The sequence below is a fragment of the Manis pentadactyla genome, chromosome 2, assembly GCF_030020395.1.
Source record: "Manis pentadactyla isolate mManPen7 chromosome 2, mManPen7.hap1, whole genome shotgun sequence".
NCBI lineage: Eukaryota > Metazoa > Chordata > Mammalia > Pholidota > Manidae > Manis > Manis pentadactyla.
In genome coordinates, this window is record NC_080020.1 from 175,028,071 (window position 1) to 175,036,566 (window position 8,496).

Consider the following 8,496-nt stretch of genomic DNA (forward strand, 5'->3'; position numbering starts at 1 on the left):
GAGGGGCTGTGCATGGAGAGGGAGAGGGAAGGAAGCCAGGGCCTTGAGCCCCAGGGTCACACCAGGAACCAGGAAGGGCACAGCCCCAGCAAGCGCAAGGCCTTAGAGCACCCCAGGTGGTGCGAGCTTCTGCCTACCTGGGGAGGGAAGGCCGCCACCCCCACCCTGCCCTGGGCTGGCCTGAGCAAGGCCTTTCTGTGGCTGTGGTGTTTCTTCCCAGTGCAGTCAGACTTGGCTCAGAGGCCCTGAGCCCAGACACACTGGGGGCACAGGACCTCCTCACACCTGGGTCACGGAGCTTGGCCACCCAGAAGAGAATCCCCAACACCTTCTGAACGACGCCCCCAGGGCAGGATGCTCAGCAAGCCCTGACCACCCTGTCCTTGGCCCCGGGCCTCCTTTCTGCTTCACCTGCCCCGCCCTCTGCTACCAGGGCTGCTCTGCCGGAGGCCTAACCTACGCTTCGGTGACAAGGAGTTCCGTTCAGTGAGATAAAGCAGAGTCTCAGAGTGGCAGGGACTTTTCCAAGGACACACAGAAGTGCAGGGTAGTCCCCAGACCAGAGCTGTCCCTCCAGCACATGCCCACTGGGAGGGGTTCCTTCAGACAGGCCTCCAGGCTGAGTAAGAAACAGTCACCCCCAGCTTCTACCGGGAAACATTCCAGCAGAAGGTAGTAGTTTTTCAGAGTGTAAATTCCGTCTTTCCTGGTGGAATGTCCTCTGTGGGAGCAGAGGTGAAGGAAGCGTGGTCTTTGGGCTGCCCTCAGTCTGACCGCCCTGCCGTGGGGTGGGAGGGCCCAGCTGGGCGGACGGCTGCCTGTCATCATGCAGTCTGTCCTTGCCTCTCCCCTTGGGCCCGGCTGGTCGGTGACATCCCCCACAGGCTGCTTGCCCTTGGGATCTTCTGGCCTGGAAGGAGAACACAGGCTGTTGTGGACAGGCAAACACGGCTGCTGTTTGTCCAGGGATTGGGGCGCCAGTGTGGAGGCAACTCACAGTCCGCACATTCTACCACCTCCCAGCGCTTTTCCAAAACAGCTTGGCTTTGGTTGGGCCTGGCTGCCTGGGGTGGCCGGAGGCTGGGAGCCAGGAACAGGGCAGGGGCAAGCAGGGCCTTGGGGCCAGCAGGGTGAGGTAACCAGGTGAGGGCTGAGACAGCCCTTCGCCAGAGCCAGCCTGCTTGGCTTTGACGTGCCTTGGAGGGGAAAGAGAGAGAGGGGGAGAATGACTCTGTGCGTCTGTGCTAGGGGCTAAAGGAAAAATAAATGACTTGCCTGAGTCTTCAGGCTGAGCCAGCTAGGCCCCATGCCGTGTAGAAGCTCTAGGGCACCAAGTATGGTGCAGATGAACTGATGGTGGAACAGCGGGCAGGGACTTGGGCTCAGGTCCGCGTCTCCCACCTGACTTACTTTCACTAGAAGAGATTGGTCTGGGCCAGGGTTTGGCCTCCACTGGCCTTGCCCACCACCCTCTAGGGACTCTGGCCTCCCAGGAGACACTACCCAACCTCTTGAGCCTTGGCCTCCTCCTAATAATGAGAATGCTCACCCTCTAACCCCTAGCCTTATTGCTCTAAGACTGGTCTTTCCAACTGATCCCCCATTCTGCCTAGCAGTTGAGTGACAGATGAGCCCACAGAGACTTCCATGGGAGTGTGGCACTCTGATACCACCCCTGGAGCCTACTGTGGTACAGCTCTGGATGCTGGCTGAGGCATGGCGGAATTCCTTGGCTGGCAGTAGCCATGTGCCCTGGTTGCTGGCCCTACCTGAAGGCATCAAGCTCTGTGGGAGGGAAAGTTGGTGGTCTGGGAGGCAGATGTGCCTGGGCAGTACCTACCTGCTTGATTTAGAAGTGTTCCCTCCTCTTCAATTTTTGGGAAAGGTTTGAAGAGGATTGGTATTAATATTCTCTAAGTATGTAGAAGGAATGACCAATGAAGTCATCTGGTCCTGGGATTTTCTTTGTTGTAAGGTGACTTGCTAATATTTTGTTGATGATTTTTGCATCTATGTTTATGAGAGATAATATTCAGTTGTTTTCTTTTTTTGTACCATCTTTTTCTGGTTTTGGTATCAGAGTAATGGCTTTATAAAATGTATTAGGAGGTATTCTCTCCTTTTCTATTTTTTGGAAGAGGCTGTATAAAATTGGTGTTCATTCTTCTTTAAATACTTGGTAGAGTTCTCCAGTAAAATCACGTATGGCTGGACATTTCTGTTTTGGGAGCTTTTCAATAATAAATCCAATTTCTTTAATGGTTATAGGACTACTTTAGATTATTTATTTCATCTTCGTTGAGTTTTAGTAGTTTATGGTTTGGGTGGATTTGGTTCTTAATTGTTGAATTTGTGAGTGTAAAGTTGTGTTAGTGTTCCCTGATCATTTTTATAATGGCTGTAGGATCTGCAGTGATACTCCCTGTTTCATTCCTGATGTTAATGATTTATGCCTTCTCTCTTTTTATTTTTGTCAATCTTGTTAGAATTTCATCAATTTTATTGAGTTTTTTGAAGAGGGAGCTTTTTGTTTCATTGATTTTATTATTTTCCTGTTTCCAATTTTACTGATTTCTACTTTTATCTTTATTATTTTCTTCCTTTTGCTTGGTTTGGGTTTCTTTTGCTCTTTTTTTTTCTAGTTTCTTGAGGTAGGAATTTAGATTATTGATTTGAGGACTTTCTTCTTTTCTAATGTATTCAGTTAGTGGTATGATTTTTCCTCTCAGTGCTATTTTAGCTGCATTCTACATATTTTGATAGGTCATATTTTTGTTTTCATGCAGTCTTCTGTATTTTTAATTTCCTTGATATTTTCTCTTTGACCCTTGGATTATTTAGAAGTATGTTGTTTGATTGCCCAGTGATTAGAGATTTTTCTGTTATCTTTTCTTAATGTTTGCTAGTTTGATTCCATTATGGTTAGAGAACATATTTTGTATGATTTCAATCCTCTTAAAATTGTTGAGGTTTGTTTTATGGCCAAGGATATCAACTATCTTGGTTAAAAGTATGTGTAGTCTGCTATTTTTGAGTGCAGTATTCTATATATCTCAATTAGAATTTGTTCAGATCTTCTATATCTTCTGTAGACTGTGCCACCTGATGCTTTTAGGTAGGAGAAGGGAGTCTCTGGCCTGCAGGGTAAAGAGCTCTTTCAGGGTTGGGCCCTTATTGTGGCAGGATAGTCCCCTTCTGTGAGCGAAAGAGAGAGTTTCCCAGGCCAGGTGGCCAGCTGTGGCAAAATCACCCAATCTGGTGCCACTTGGACTCCTGGTGTCTCTGGGTGGGGAAGAGGAGTATCAGGCCTGCAGGATGAAGATACTTCCCAGGCTGGGTGCTTGTCTTGATTATTACAAATACATAAGTCTTAAAATTGGGTGGAATTATTCCTTCCACATTATTACTCTTTTTCAACATTGTCTTAGCTAATCTCATTCTTTTGCTTTTTGATATAAATTTTAGAATGAGGTTGTCTATATCTACAAAAACTCTTGCTGGGATTTTGATAGTGCCATATAATGATTTATGAGGAATCAATAATTTGGTCATTCAGATGACCAAAACATATTTCTCAGATATATTTGGTCATCTTCCACAGTTCCTGAAAATGCCTCAGAGACATAAAGTGAAACAAGTGTCCTGTTTTATCAGTGAGGAGACTTGGACCCACCCAAGGGTGGGCTGGTTGCCGGTGGGCCCAGCTGTGTGATTAGATGGTGGGAGCTTTCAGCCCCCTGCCCCCAGCCCCTTAGTCTGTCATGACCATTCAATGACGCCTTAACAAAAACCCTTGAGGAAAGCATTTCTCCCTCTCTTGTACCCTGCTCTCCTGCCTGAGAGAGCGCTTCCACACTCGGGAACCAGAACGCTTCCATGTGCTGCCGAGACAAGCCCCGGGGTCTGAGACTAGAAGCTCCTTCACTTGGGACCTTGCCCTGTGCATCCCTTCATCTGGCTGTTGACCCTCATCCCTTACAGTAAGTACCCTTTATTAAATTTATAAATAGTGTTTTCCTGAGTTCTGTGATCTGCTCTAGCAAATTAATTGAGCCAAAGGGGGAAATCGTTGGAACCTCCGATCTGTAGCCAATGGGTCAAAAGCACCGAAAACAGCCTGGGTCTTGTGACCAGCAACTGGAGTAGGGGGAGGAAGGCAGTCTTGTAGGACGGAGCTCTTCACCTGGGGAATCTGTCTCTGGACAGACAGTGTCAGAATTGAGTTGAGTTGAATTCTCAGACATCCTGCTGGTATTTGAAAATTGCTTGGTGTGGTTCGTGGAGACCTCCCTCCCCCACCAAAATGGGTTCCAGGAACTCCAACACAGTTGGTGTCAGAGTAGTAAGATTTGCTAGAAGGGCCCTGACTCAGAGAAATATGTGTTTTTTGAAGAAAAAGGATGAAAGGACAGGAATCTCTGATGCTGGGATGGTTACTAATCACCCACAGTGTGAAATAGCAGCTGTGCTGTGATTAGTTACTAAAAGTAGAAGTTACCAGTGGAATTAAAAATGGCAGTGGACCCAATTTCAAAGGAATTGGCTCATCGGATATGTAAGGAAATGCAAAATAATAAGAATCAGGTTAAATATACCATTCTTGGTTATTATCTGTAATGGCCAAATTGAAAATAAAAGAGAACGCTGGGTCAGGCCTTGATGCTAAACCAGGCTTGGATCTGGACAATGCTGGGCTTTGGCCATTAGCCCCAAAGCCGCCTAGAAAGGAGAAATAATGCTGCAGCAACAGGAAGTGTTTCTAAGACTTCTGGTCACCAAGAAGGTAGTTACTGTAGGGGAGGTAAAAACCAGGAAATGACTGAAACCAGGGCATACAGTGTGAAGGAACTGGCTCGTTTTGTGGATCAGTATCACCAACTTTCAGAAGAACCATCACTAAAGTGGATTGTGAAAGTACCCAGCTTGGGGGCTGTGTCTTTGGTTTTGAATCCTGCAGAGTGAAGGGGCATGTTTGGGCTGAGGCAGGACCCACAGCTCACTACTGAACAATCACAGATGGTGTACATGACCCAGACATGAGAGGTTATTCCTAAGGGAACAGCTAGCCTGGTGGACTGGATAAAAGCCATTGTGAGGTCTGTTTATCCTAAGAAGGGGGATTGCCCAACTCCCCCTGTAAATGCCAAATGGAACACCCCAGATGAAACAGCTGATGTACTTCATGCTCAAGCCATGTGGAATTGGCTTTTGGTGACTGAGATATTTACCTGCTGAATATTCCCTTTACGCAGGTTATGGTGAATGCTGTGCTTACAGGGGCCTCTGTTACATGGGCACCCTGTGTAACTTTACTCCTACAAAATCCAACAACAGTTCAAGAAAACTTATCAGATTTGCTATCTTAGCTTCTCCTTATGGGTCTTACTGATACCAAGAAGATAAGTAATTAAGAAAATGGGGAGGGACAAGCAGAGTGAAAGTCTTCAGAAGGTCTTTGAGAAATAGGATGAGGAAAGCAGACCCTGATGGGGTTGAAACAAAGGTGTCAATAGTGGGCCAATGAGACCTCCTGTTGTTCCCTCAGTATTAAAGGGGCTCAAACAAGTGAGCTCTATTTACCCCCATTTTGAGAAATTTAGAAAGCCCAAAGGCAAAGATTACAATGAGAAACCCAACCAGAAATCCCCTGGGGCTGCAGTCAGGCAGGTTCATCAAGTTAAAGACTGACAAAAGAGCCAGTCTTCTGGCCACACCCCCAGCTGAGGACCGAAGGCCATTTGCACGTGTGTGGGTAAAATGGCTTGGGGGAGAAGAAATTTTCTGGGACTTCAATGCACCATGATTCCACAACCTGTTGGTGAAATCTTAATGGGGGCTAAAGTTAGATTGGGAGGATATAGAGATGCAGCGGTTGGTAGGATTAAGGTGAAAGTTTGGATGAAAATTGGGATATTTGAGCAGATTTTGTGTGAGGTGGTTGTATCTCCTTTACCTGAATATATTATTGGGATGGATATTATATCTGACTGGAGATTGCTTCCCTTACCTAATGGTGTAAAGCAGAAGGCAGGAAGCCTGCCCTCAGGCCAGTTTTAAATGGGCATACTAAATGGGAACTGCTACAACTGCCTGAGCCACACAGATGGTTGACTTGAAGCAATAGAGAATATCTGGTGCACAAAAGGAGATCACCACCTTCATTAGTGACATGCTAGAAGCTTCAGGGTGGGTGCCCAAGAATTCACTGTACCCTAGTCCTGTGTGGCCTGTGAAAATGGCAGGTGGCTCGTGGAGACCAACAGTAGACTATAGAGGCTTAAATAAAGTTGCACTGCCTGTAGCCTCAGCCCCAGACATGATCTCAACCATACAGAAAATACAGCAGGCTGCAGGAGGCTGGCACTCAGTGATCGACCCTGCAAATGCTTTCTTCTCCATCTTGATCTCTGAGAAGAGCTAACCACAGTTTGCCTTCATGTGGGAAGGACCCCAGTTTATTTTTACTGTGTTTCCACAGGGGGATCTGAACTCACCAGCTATTGTCACAACTTGTCAGGTGGGATTTGGACTTGGTGCAGATCTCGAGTGTAGTAGTACACTATACTGATGATGCTATGATAATATCAGAAACAGAAGAGCAGGCTAGGACTGATTTGAACATAGTAGTGACCCATATGACCAGCTGGGGCTGGTTAATAAATCCAGCAAAGGTCCAAGGGCCTGCTCCAACAGTGAGATTCTTAGGGATAACGTGGGCAGGAGCCACCTAGGATATTCCACATGTGACTAAGAGTAAACTGCTGTCACTACCCAGCCCTAGAGCCAAACAAGAAGCTCAGCATTTGGTTGGTCTGTTTGGACTTTGGGGAATGCATATTCCACATCTGGGAATATTGCCAGCTCCTGTCTGTAAGATTACACAAAAGAAAGCTATATTTGAGTGGGGACCTGAACAAAAGCAGGCCATGTCTGAATTACGAAAGACAGCTGCACTTGCAACACCTTTGGGCCTTTATGACGCCCACTCAGATATGCTTTTGGAAGTGTCTGCCACTATACTCACCCAGATGGGAGCCTGTGACAAAAGCCCATGAGCGCCTCCCAGCAGTGGCGGCTGGGATGTTGGACCAGAAAACTCCCAGATGCTGCTGCCTGGTACATATCATTTGAGACACAAATATTAGCCTGCTATTGGGCATCAATTGAGACAGCCTCAGTGACTAAAGGATATAAAATAATCTTGAAACCTGAGATGCCCATAATGTCTTGGTTGATGTCAAAGAAGCAGTCTAATAAGGAAGGCAGTGTGCGGAAGACTTCCATAATAAAATGGAAATGGTTCATACAGGAGCAGGCTGCCAGGGGAATGCAAGGAGGCCCCCACCATATCCATGAGCTGCCAGAACTGATTGCCATGTGGACAGTACCCTAAGAACAGTGCTCAACTGAATAGCAAAGAGCTGCTTGGCTTACAGATGGAAGTTCCAAGATGAATGGATAATGTCCTGTTTGGAAAGCTTCTGCATTAAGTCCAGTGGATGGCAAGACTCTGGTTGAAGAAGGTGAGAATAAATCGGCTTGGTGGTCCGAACTGCATGCTGTTTTTCTAGAAGTGATGGAAGAATTGATAAATGCCACCATGTTTGGATTTTTACTGACCTGTGGGCTGTAGCCAATGGCCTGGCTGTATGGTAGGTAGCAGGACAATGGAAAACAGCTATTAAAGGGATGCCTGTGTGGGGTATAGCTGTATGGAAATCACTCTGGGAATTTCAGGGGTGCATTGGAGTAGAACATGTCAATGCCCATCAGAAGAACCCCCTCCCAGGATCAGAAGGTGACTGGAACCACCAAGTGGTGTGTTCCCTTGAGGTTGCCACCTGGGTCCATGAAATGAGTGGACATGGTGGGGCTGCAGCAATGCAGAGATGGGCTGAATCTACACATATTCCTCTTACACCACGTGAGGTGCCCAATGCCAACAAGAACTGTTCCGTCTGTCAACAAGAGAGACAAAGACTGCAGCTGGCCATGGGGAAAATTACCCCAAGGAAAAGCCCTGCCCACAGCTGGCAAGTGGATTACACTAGACCAATGCCAGAAGCCCCTGGAGCCTGTAAACGAGTCCTAAACAGAACAGACACTTACTCTGGACTGGACTTTGCATATGGTGGCAGATGCAAACACTCAAAATATCATTAAAAGATTGGAACAGAAAATATTGTACCAATTTGGACCACCAAGTTACATCTGTTCAGAACAAGGGACACATTTTACAGCCTATAGCATCCAACAGTGGGCCGAGAGACAGCAGGTCAGATGGGCACACCAAGCTGCATATCATCCTCAGAACAACGGTTTAATAGAAAATTAGAAAGGACAGTTGAAACATTTGCTGTCTGAAACAAGGGGGAGATAAAGGCATGAGAGGTTGGCTTACACACCTTCAACAGTGTGGGCAGCTCAGTATGAGGGGGCTAGGGGAGGGTCTCCACTGGACAGATTCCTCTGCTTTTCTGGGGGATCTGGGTAAAA